The following is an 11,577-nucleotide window of genomic DNA, read 5'->3' on the forward strand; positions in this document are numbered from 1 at the left end:
CTTCCTTCTGAAAGCCTTTGAACAAGAACTGTTTCTGTATTCAGAACTTATTTCCCAACCGTTGCCCAAGTATCTGTAGCCAAGGCTGAAGTGAAATCAAAATCATAGTGTCTTAAATATGAATTGCTATTGAAAGCAGGAATTAATTTTTCCTCTTACCTATTTGTTCATTTATACATTCCCCTGTTCCTAAACAATGGCAAACAACCAATTGCAACAAATTTGGGGTCATCTATTTGCATTCTAATATGAAAGGTTCTTGATCGTATTAGAATGCAAATAGATGATTCCCAGAGTGTAAAAGAAGAGGAAATTAATCATATCATTTAAGTCTTTTCAGCTTTCCAAATAATGTAATTCACCCAGGATTTTAAGCTAGTTTTTATTTACAATATTGTTGGTGAATAGGAATGGGTGATTCCAACCAGATTATTAATTTTTAAAAAATGAGTTATCTATTTTGAGAATCAGCACTGGCATAATGTACTAATAGTAAAACATCTTATACCCAATTTTCTTTCGGTATCAGGGTTAGGTTAAATGCATTATATTCCCATTGTTCCATATCAATTATACTGTTTCAGTTCTGCATCGATTTAATCATGCACTCTTTAACTTATTTAATTTCTATGTAATATTTCAGAGCTTGCAAACAAACTCTGCAAAGTTTTCAGAGTTCAGAATTCTAGTCATACTCAGTCCAAATATGCTGCCCTGTTTTTGCAATTCCTTTTGAACTATACTGCTTATTTGAAGATGACTCTGACCATTGTGAAGAGAGAGTCTTAAAGGATTTCATCTTTGTCTTATTAAGAATTAGAAATTCATAATTCTGTATGAATTATTCTCTCTCCACAGATTACATTTTTGTATATTCAGCTTCATTAAATAAATATTTAACACTGAGCCAGGGCCAATGAATCTGGACTCATTCTTTTTCTGTGTTTATTCCATAGCTTTAATCTGCTGCTTTTGACTGAATAATGTATTATAGTTTTTGCATTTCTATTTTTATAAACTAAAGCTATTTATGCAAGCTGTTTGGAGAGCTGCTCTCTAAATAGAAGTAACCCAAACATAAGGTTATAAAATCCAGTCTGTGATGTAAGTTAGAAGCTGGCTTGGTAGTTTTATACGAGATTTCGTACCACAAATAGAAAATCGAAACTTGGTAAATATCCATTTTTGTTGCTGCTGTTCTTCCAGGACAATGTTAATATATGTTAAATAAATTTAATATAATTTTAATTATATTTTTCTAAGTCTAGAAGTCATTATTCTTTTACAAATACTCATTGTTTTTATTGAGTGAGTTCCCAAGTACTTAATTGCTTTAATGGTAATACTGAATCCCATTTGCTGCAAATGTTGCCTTTTTTCTTTAGGGAAACTCCATTTCAGTGTTGTTCTTATTAATTAATTCAATATCCTTATACCAAACCATATTGCTTATTAATTCTAAAGAATCCTTTGGCTGAATAATTGTAAGTGCAACTTCACCTTCATACACTATGTAGTTCTTAATTTTCCAATTTGTTTCCTAATTATTATTATTATTTGTCATATCTTCCTTGCAAAAGCTGAAAGAAAAAGGAAGGAAAAAGGAAATCCATTTTGCTTCTTGTTCTTTCTAAATGCCATGCCCTATGCAAGAAAATCCCTACGGTTCATCAATATATTAAATATTGTGAATATAAAAGGCCATTTAAAATTATCAAAGACATTTTCCACAATAAGAGAAAACAATACCGTTTTCTTGTTTTCAACATTTATATTATCAATAGCATTCAAAATATATATGATACTGTTCTTTATGTATCTTTTTTAGAAACAAAATCCAATATGATTGGGATATATTACTTAAAAAGCAGAATGAATGAATGAATGAATGAATGAATGAATGAATGAATGAATGGTTACAGCCTACAAAGAACTTAAGCCAGCCCTGAATTTGGCATTTTGAGAATAACATCCATTGACTAAAAATCTCTAGGAACTCCTGCTCTATGTGGGTGGGTCAGCTTTTCCAAACCAAGTGTCTTTCAGATGTGCTGGATTACAACTCCTATTAGCCATGCTATGTACAAAATATGAAGTTAGATCTTCATCATATGCAGAAAGTACCAGTTGGGAAGGGCCAGGATTTCTAATCTCGGTCACTTTCACATGTGTTTACTCATAATATTTGATCCTGGTTTTTCATCAACCTGCAATTATTTTATCTACCATATCATTTACCTTGTAGTTAACTCTACATTTGAAACTGTATTTTCTCTTAAAATATGTGTTTCTGTCAAATTTTCTGTTAAATTCTTTAAAATGCATTTCAAAACTGCCCAAAAATGTGTCATTATATATGGGAACTGTATATGCTACTCAATAATTAAGAGTTTATTTGCAACTAATTCTATTAAACAATGTGTTTTGGGTCATTTTACAATATGATCCTAGTATTTTCCCAAACCATTTCATATTTGCTCTGTATTTTTTTTAACACATAATGGAGTGAATCTCTTCACTAAAAACCATTGCATTATTGTCAATTTTGTATTGTTAATACAAAAGGAACAGGATATAGACAACTTAAGATATGCCTGTGAGTTTAAGAATAACCCATGATATTTTTGTTCCTATCATAACCCCAATAAATTGGTATCTCCATTCTGAAATGAGATTTATTTTATTTGTATCCCACTTTTACTGTATTTTTTTAGAAATAACTCAAGGCAGCTAGCATATCTAACACACCTTTTTTTCCTCCTATTTTCCCCACAACAACCCTGTGAGGTGAGTTGGGCTGAGAGAGAGAGTCCAAGGTCACCCAGCTGGCTTTTGGTTAAAGTGGCACTAGAACTCTGTCTCTCACTTTCTTGCCTACTACCTTAATCTCTAATCTAAACTGGATCAAATTAACAGTATCGTAAACTAGAGATCATTACCACAGTCACAAGCCAACTCACAGGTGATTCCTTAGAACTTTAAAAATCCTTCAGAGTTACCTATAAATCATTTCTTAATGGTGGATTTCACACACTTAAAATAAACATTTTAGTGAAGTTGCAGGTGAATATTTCAGTGATTTCCTCAGTGTATTGTTTCAGGTCTAAGATTCCTTGTGTAGCATTTTCAGTTAAAAGAGGTTGGAAAGGAAAGCCTGGGAGAGTTGTAGTCACTCAAAGTAGCAGGTACCGGATTACATGGATTAGTGGTCTCAGTCAATTCATATGTAATTGAGAAAGGGGTGCTAGAAAGGTGGAGGAGGGGTCCCAGTCTACTAAATTTTCCGAAATCAAAAAGGTCAGCTATAAGAAGTATATTCCAACCTTGACTGTGTATTTCTGTGGTGTGCAGGCAGTGAGATAAGAATGCTATTGTGAAATAAACTTTTTTAAAATCAGTCATTAACAATGCTAACAGACTGCAACAAGCATGCATAGAAATATTCATTATAATGCATTACCAAGGTCAGTTTCCCAAAAACTACATATCTTGTAAAACCTTTAATTTATCTTCACCAAAACCTTTTGTAAGAAGCAACAATATTTTAAGACATTATAGTAAAGAACAAAAATGCTACTAAATTCCTTAATGGGGCTTATTCTCTTTCCAAATTACTTCCCAGATAGTCTTATGGATTTTAAACTGATTGCTCTTCTAAATCAGAAGATGAACCTGAGCTTTTTGTTTCAGTGTTTTAGGTGTCCCAACAAGATATACATACGTCGTCAGATATATGTATAAATTTAAATTTATTTCTTTTGTAGTATCTAAATTATTATAAAAAGTAATTTTCTATATCTATAATTTTCATCTACAAGTGAATTGTATGAAAGGGATCCTAATTAAAGAAATGAGACCATTTTTATATAACAAGATATAGACATAGGTGGCTGCATCTGGATTGGAACCACCAGAGAGAGTTTAGAATTGTCCTCACTCGCATCTAACAGATGTGACCATTTGTAGAAAAAGACACAATTCTAGGTTCCATCCTTTAGTTCAAGGGTTGCAAATCATCATAAGAGCTGTCTGAGGATTAATTCATTAGCCTGAAGGCCACAGTACTGAAGACTTTTCATACATTGATCAAAGAGTCACTAGTGAATTGAAAATGAAGAGTATCACAGCAGGCCATTTGACGTATTTATTTTTAAAACTCTACTGTGAATCAGCTTTATATATTTCTTTCTTTCTTTCTTTCTTTCCTTCTTTCTTTCTTTCTTTCTTTCTTTTTGGACATTTGTCTTAACAACATTTTTCATTAACCAGGATACCAAAAACAAAACCTTTGAACCTAATCATCTGAAACCTGGCAGATTTATCCCCTCAGAAGAGTCAACTCTGCTTGAACATTATTTTCAATTCTGCCAAGAAATAAAATGTTATTGGCAAATCTCTAACGACAAAAAAAAAAAAATCCCATGTTTTGTCTTCAATTTGGCATGTGTTACAATCTCATGAGACGATATAATTCTGCAAATTTAGTTCAATTTCAGATTGCTTTTAATGGAATGTGGGCGGAAAATTGATTAAATAGATGCAGTATCACACAGGAGAAAACAAAAGCAATTGCCATTTGTTGTCTTTTTAGTCATAATTAATGGAAAGCACAGTGATTTTAGAGGGTTGAATCAAGTTAAGATTTGAGTCTAAGCCCTACCCATTATGTTCATCACAGATGGAGTAGAAATCAGAATCAACCTCCTTGGTATAGGGAGCAGTGCTTAAATCAATGTTTCCCAAACTTGATAACTTGAAGATGTGCGGACTTCAATTCCCAGAAATGCTTGCTGACTTTGGAATTCTGGAAGTTGAAGTCCAAATATTTAAAAGTTGCCAAATTGAAAAACACTTGTTTAAATTATCCTTAGATATACAAAAACATATGGGGTTTTAAAATAATTTTTCTCAATCACAGCCGCATTCAGGGGTGGCCTAACTGTTCTGACCTAGGCTCCCTTAATAAGCAGGAGGCAGGAATTACTGGCAAAACCTCTTTTATTTATACAACTGTGAATTATGTTCATTCACAGTCAGCAACGTTTGTCCAAACAGTTTTTCAAAGGAATATTTATCAACACACTTTATCTCGTTTGGCAAGCTGCCACATAAATTGTTTCCAACTGCAGTACAAGGCAAAACTTGGAACAGAGTCTCTCAGAGTCACGGAATGAACGAATTGTTTCCTGCAAAAGCCCATTCCCTGAGCTTTTAAATAAAAGCCCATTTTATTTCCTATGGGAGGGGCCAATTATCTCCAAGGTGTGGCCTTAGTCCCAAGTCGACCCTGCTTTCTTAATTGTTCTTGTCTTCTGGCAGCTCTGGGAATGGGCTCCAGCTGTTTCCTCTGCCTTGCTGCTGTCTATCTCCCTCTCTGCCTCGTCCAAGCTTTCCTCAGCCCCCAGGACTGGCCCACGTTCCTCCCCAACCTCCTCACTGTCCTACTCTGCTGCCAGCTTTGCTGGCCGCCAGCAGGCCATAACATTAACATAGACTTACAGTGTTCCTGAAAATGTATGGTATAATCTGGGAGTTTAAGTGCTTGAGGTATTTAGGGCAAGAGACTTCAACATTGAGGTGATCCCATGGTCAGTTCAGCTAATTTAGGCACTTCCCTAAACCAGCACAGAACAACAGGTAGAAGTGGGCTATAGGCTAAACCAAAAATTGGCCCTTCAATGGATCATAAAATGCACTGATATAAATTCCCAGCACCTCAGTCTGAGGGCAGAAAAGGAAAGAGACTCTATTTACCTCTTTTCTTGAAAAAAAGCTGTTCTCCACTGTGGCTGGTTAGCAACAGAATTGCCCAGATGTTCATACTGTATATTTTCATTTTCCTTTAATTTTGGTATGCGGTCAAAAGCAACCCAGATTCCATGGCATCATGGCAACAATAGACCTGACCTGGATTATTAAAAGCCTGGCTCACAGAAATAGTCACACATTAGACCTGCTTTTATACCAGAGTAGTGAACGTGATATCTGGAGTTGGGTGATATTAACTATTAATCCTTAGTCATGGTCAGATCACTATCTGTCAATTTTGAAGTCCTCTTTAGTCTTTCCTCACTGCAAAAAGGTTTCACAGGGAATATGGGGATATTTGTAAGGCTGTGATTCTTTTGGTTCTTTTGAGGCCATAGCCACTGCCTGGAAAGAGGGCACAATCATGGTCAGAGATTGGATTGTGCCTGAATGGACTCATTCATCTCCCCTTGGTTCTCTGCAGAACAATGAAAGATAAAATGACAAAAGAGAACCTTAGAGCACTGGAGGAAGAGGATGAACCAAATATGATTAGATACAGGTAAAATCTTATTTAGGTTTACTGTGAGGTAATCATTGAAAGAAAATATGGTTCCTTTTCTGCTCTTATCTCATCTGCAGATAATCAGCTGGCAGCCCTATTTAAGATGATCCTATCCTTCCTGAGAAAGAAAGGCCAAGGGAATGTCTACCAGTGCTCTGCAAAGGCATCTATTGCATAAAGTTCTTTGTATCCATTTAGAGCTAGAGTATGCAGCTTCTTTGGAGTTGACTGAGACATGGTCTGGTTTGATTAGCTGAGAATAGCTCAAACCTGTGAGTCCCAATGACTCTTTGGATCTGTGGGTACAATTACAGTCATGTCCCCCCAAGCTGGTCAAAGTAACCCAGGAGACCACATGGTTAGATCCAGGCAGTGGTAAATCCCTCCTTGAGAAAGTGGGTAGCTTGTGCTACATCATAAAGAAGCAATGCTCCACCCCGTCCTTAAGAAACCACTGCTGTATCCCACAGTGATGGACAATTTTTGGTCAGTATCTGCCAGTCCCACTAGATAGATCAGACCAGAAAATCAATGTTACAGGAATGTTAAAACTACTTCTATTGAGATTGGCTATGATTACAGATCTTGAAAGTCTACACTTCCACTTTATTGTTCAGTGAATTAGGTAGCTATCTGCCTGAGTTGTTTCTGACAGATATCTTATTCTGGACTTTAAAAATGGTTAACTTAACCCTAGCACTAACCCTAATCCTTTTTATCTAGGTAACAGTTCCTGCATATCTCTGTCAACATAATCTTTCTTAGTCTCTACAGAGACTAAAACTTTCAATTTTTATGGAAGATTGTTGAGAAGATGGTTAGCACTCTTTCAGAGGATACTGGTAGAAATACTGTATCCAATTTTTCAATTGGATTTCAGACTGGGATACAGAGCTAGGATGGTTTAGACTTCCCTCTGGTGGAATCAAGATGAAGCTAGAGCGGGTGTCGGCAACCCGTGACTCCAGAGCCGCATGCGGCTCCTTCGCCCCTCTGCTTCGGCTCCCTGTCAAGTGATCCCACCACTGGGATATATATATATTCTGGATGCAGAATGGCTGGGAAGGGGGCTGCTTTACAAACATGCACTCACTTGTTGGTTTTGGGTTTTTTTAGGGTTCTTAGAACAGATCTTTCACATCTGTTCTCTCTCTCTTTCTCTCTCTCCGGACGTCAGATTCCTACCACCCAGCACCAATTCAGGGGTCCCTTCCCTCCCCCACAGGAGAGGGAGGGAGAGAAGGAGGGAGGGAAGGAGAGGGAGAGAGAGAGAGAAACCCAGAGAGAGAGAAGAGACACAGAGAAAGAAAGAAAAAGAGAGAGATAAGACCCAGAGAGAGAAAGAGAGAGAAGAGACACACATACACACACACACACACACACACAGAGAGAGAGAGAGAGAGAGAGAGAGGAGAGGAGAGGAGAGAAGAGACACAGAGAAAGAGAGAGACCCATTTTCCACAGAAAACAAAACACCAGGAGCCACAAAACCTAGGTAGAGGTGGCTGGGGTGTGTGTCATGTGACTGGGTGGGAGTGATGTTGACTTGGCCATGCCCTCCCTGGTTTTGTGACTTCTGGTGTTTTCTCTTCTATGGGAAACTGGTCCAAATGGTTCTTTGAGTGTTTAAGGTTGCAGACCTGAGCTAGAGTATCCCTCTTGGCCCTCTTTGACCTCAGCAGCCCTAAGATTCTTCTGAACCTCTCCAGCATGGGAGATACAAAGCTAAATAACTAACCTGTTGTTACTGATTATTATGATCTCTACACATGCTTACTCCTTGTATGTCTTAAGCAAATTAGCAAGTCTTTACATCAGAGTTCTTTCTATATTAATAGCAGATCTATTATCCTGTGAACAACTTCAAGCATTAGATTCTGCATTACATTCAAGCACTAGATTTTTCTACTAGAGGTTCTCTTGATGTTGTCTGTCTGTTGAACAGCTCCGTATTTTTCATATCCTTTGCCGCTGAAAGTTTCTACATGCTACTTAAAAGGGGGATATTTATATTCTTTCTTTCCCTGTCCTTTTTAAATAAAGTTTGATTTTATCGATCTCTTGTGACATTAGTCAAGTGTCTCAACACTAAAGGCCCAGGAGATAGCCAAACAGTATTTCCTTTTAGCTTTTCACCTGCTTTTGCTTACAGACTAAGCAAATGGGGGCGCCTTGCTCACAGGCAGTGGTTATTTAGAATAGAATAGAGTAGAGTAGAGTAGAGTAGAACAGAACAGAACAGAACAGAACAGAACAGAACAGAACAGAACAGAACAGAACAGAACAGAACAGAATAACAGAGTTGGAAGGGACCTTGGAGGTCTTCTACTCTAACCCCCTGCTTAGGCAGGAAACCCTACACTACTTCAGACAAATGGTTATCCAACATCTTCTTAAAAACTTCCAGGGTTGGAGCATTAACAACTTCTGGAGGCAAGTTGTTCCACTGTCAGGAAATTTCTCCTTAGTTCTAAGTTGCTTCTCTCCTTGATTAGTTTCCACCCATTGCTTCTTGTCCTGCCCTCAGGTGCTTTGGAGAATAGCTTGACTCCCTCTTCTTTGTTGCAACCCCTGAGAAAATGGAACACTGCTATCATGTCACCCCTAATCCTTCTTTTCATTAAACTAGACATACCCAGTTCCAGCAACCGTTCTTCATATGTTTTAGCCTCCAGTCCCCTAATCATCTTTGTTGCTCTTCTCTGCACTCTTACTAGAGTCTCCATTTATAGATTTAACAATCTATAAAAATTCTGGGCAGTGAACAACAATTTAATATATAATATCAACACAAATAATATAGAAACAGGAACTACTGCTACCTTTGATGGTTCACCAAATAACTGATAGCTAAAAGATCACTCTTGAGAAGATATATTAATTGGTCCATCCCCCATTTATTTTACAAAGAGCAAGGACCTTCAACAGGCCTCCTCTAGAAGTCTGTGCCAGATGAGCAGATTCTGTTCTTGGAACACCAGGAAGAAATGTTGAACTGATGAGTATTAACATGAAAGAATTGGTCTCATTGTGAAGCTTGTAGTTCTAAGGAAAAAAACTGTGTTCCCATTTAGACTTCTCTTTCACTGCAGCTTTAGCTGTTTATTCATTCACCTCATTCCACAGAAATATTTATACAGTAATCAAAATATCTTTCTTTGTTTTTTAAAGGAGTTTGGTTTTAAAAGTATTTTATGGAGTTCACGGGATTTTTTTTTTTCAGGATAAAGTTTTTCAGATGTATTACCAAGTAGTACAGACAAGGTGCATGTTTTAAATTTTGATTGGGAGCCACCCAGAGCTTGCTATAAGATGGGTGACTATATAAATATTTTAAACGCATAAACTATTTGCTGAACAACCCAACTGTTCCAAAATGATCCACTCTAATGAGAAGCAAGAAGGATGGAGAGGTTGGGAGGCTTTATTTAGTTTGTTTTGCAGCATTATATTGCTTCAGCGCATAATTTGTAACAAAAATTAAATTGACGCGTTACAACTGTTTTAACATCATTGCTGCCCTAAGGTTTTCCGCTGCCTATTCATGAGCTACTTAGGGGCTGCATTTGTTTTTGTTTTTTTATACTTACCAAATGATTTTGTAAAAAAAAACAAAAATAACCCTAGAATTATGTACAAGTGAAAGCAAGAAATTGTAAAATCCAACTAAGGGTATAGGACAAAGCTATTGTGGCCAGGATTAATATGCTAATGGGTCTTCCTTTGTGGACTTTGAGATTCAGTCACACTGCTAGACATCTTCTAAATTCAATAAAAGGAGCAGTGTTTACTCCTGGTTTTTCAACTTTTTTTCCCTATCAATACATGTGAACTCTGAAAAAACAAACACAATATTCAATCTTCTGTTGCTAATTATGGCTCCACAAACTTTTTAATCAAGCCACAAATTGTGTATGTTTAATATTTATTCAACTATTTTTCCAAGGAAATGGTGGGCATGTTATTAATTGAATTGTTCTTGTTTTCGTAAAAGATAGATTTTGCTGATCTATGTTTTCGCTTCCCAGATTATCAAAGTGGACTCAGAACTAATTAATTACTGTGCAATGTGTTAATTCATTAACTTCCTTTAACATGTTATCATGTATTATCATCTGTAACAGTGTGCAAGTGCATAAAGATGTCCCAAACAATTGTATTTACCTTATCTTGTTTTTTTAAATAATGTTCACATTATAAATTTCTCCTTAGCTTAGCTACGATATATTCTGTGAAATAAATTCACTGCCATTGTTATTTTTGTACTTTAGATTTAATCTTGCATAACTAAGAACTATTGATTAGGAGTGGGATATTACAATGCAAAGAAGCAATAGCTTTGGGATCAAACATGTAGACCACATAGCAGCTTTGTTTTTTTTAATGACTTATTTCACGTGTATATTTTTATGATTCACTAAGTAATTGCAGGTTGGAGTGATGGGGAAAGGAAAAGGACAATAACGTGGAAAATTTTAGTGCTTTTTCCTAGCTCCAGTGCTTTGTTTTTCCTTCACCATCAAGGCCATTGTAGATCAAGAACTGTATACTTTTCCAAATCCAAGCTATGGTGGGCTCCCATATCACCCTTTACCTGCCTTTTCCTTGAGACAGACTTCAAAGCTTCTTCTATGGCATTTAGAGGCCTTCAAGATGTGATAACTCATCATTAGATAATAGTCTTTCTGAGTCATGTCATATTGCTGAAATATTTCCCTTAAGAAACTTCCCTACCTTCCCATTGTGCTATTCCCTTAGTGTCAAGCAAAGGCAATTTAAGCTTTTTTATCTTCCTATATTTTAAACCTGTATAGTTTTACTTTAATTAAGACAGGTGTGTGTGTGAGGGGCATGGGGATATGTGCATTTACTCATGCATGTTTTTTTAACACTATTTATTCTTGTATATTTCACTGAGTGCGGCATTGTGGTCTAGAGGTGGAGTTCTTACCTCACAATCAGGAGGCTGTGAGTTTGATCCTAGATAGTGGCAAATATTTCTCACTCTGGCCACAAAGAGAAAATATTTGCTGTGAGCTCCACATAGGTGTCAGGAAGGGCATCCAGCCAGTAAATGCTCAGCTCCAATCAGTCACCCAAACGCCATCCTGATGCAGGGTCATTAAAAGGGAGAAAAATGTATATTTTACTATTCTTTTAAAGTAATTTTTGTGCTGTGTTCCTGTACTTCCTGTAAATATTTATATGTACAGTATGTTATAAGATGGATCCCGCTTATGTCAGCTTTTCCAAATTAATAGATA

At 36.5% G+C, this 11,577-nt stretch overlaps 1 protein-coding gene across 2 annotated transcripts in view; it reads left to right on the forward strand.

Moving 5' to 3' along the window:
• CDH20 (cadherin 20) overlaps positions 1-11,577 on the forward strand; it is a 191,845-nt gene that overhangs the window by 140,083 nt on the left and 40,185 nt on the right. The window lies entirely within an intron of this gene.

This window comes from Pantherophis guttatus, chromosome 3 (assembly GCF_059756535.1).
Source record: "Pantherophis guttatus breed Tessera chromosome 3, ASM5975653v1, whole genome shotgun sequence".
Lineage (NCBI taxonomy): Eukaryota > Metazoa > Chordata > Lepidosauria > Squamata > Colubridae > Pantherophis > Pantherophis guttatus.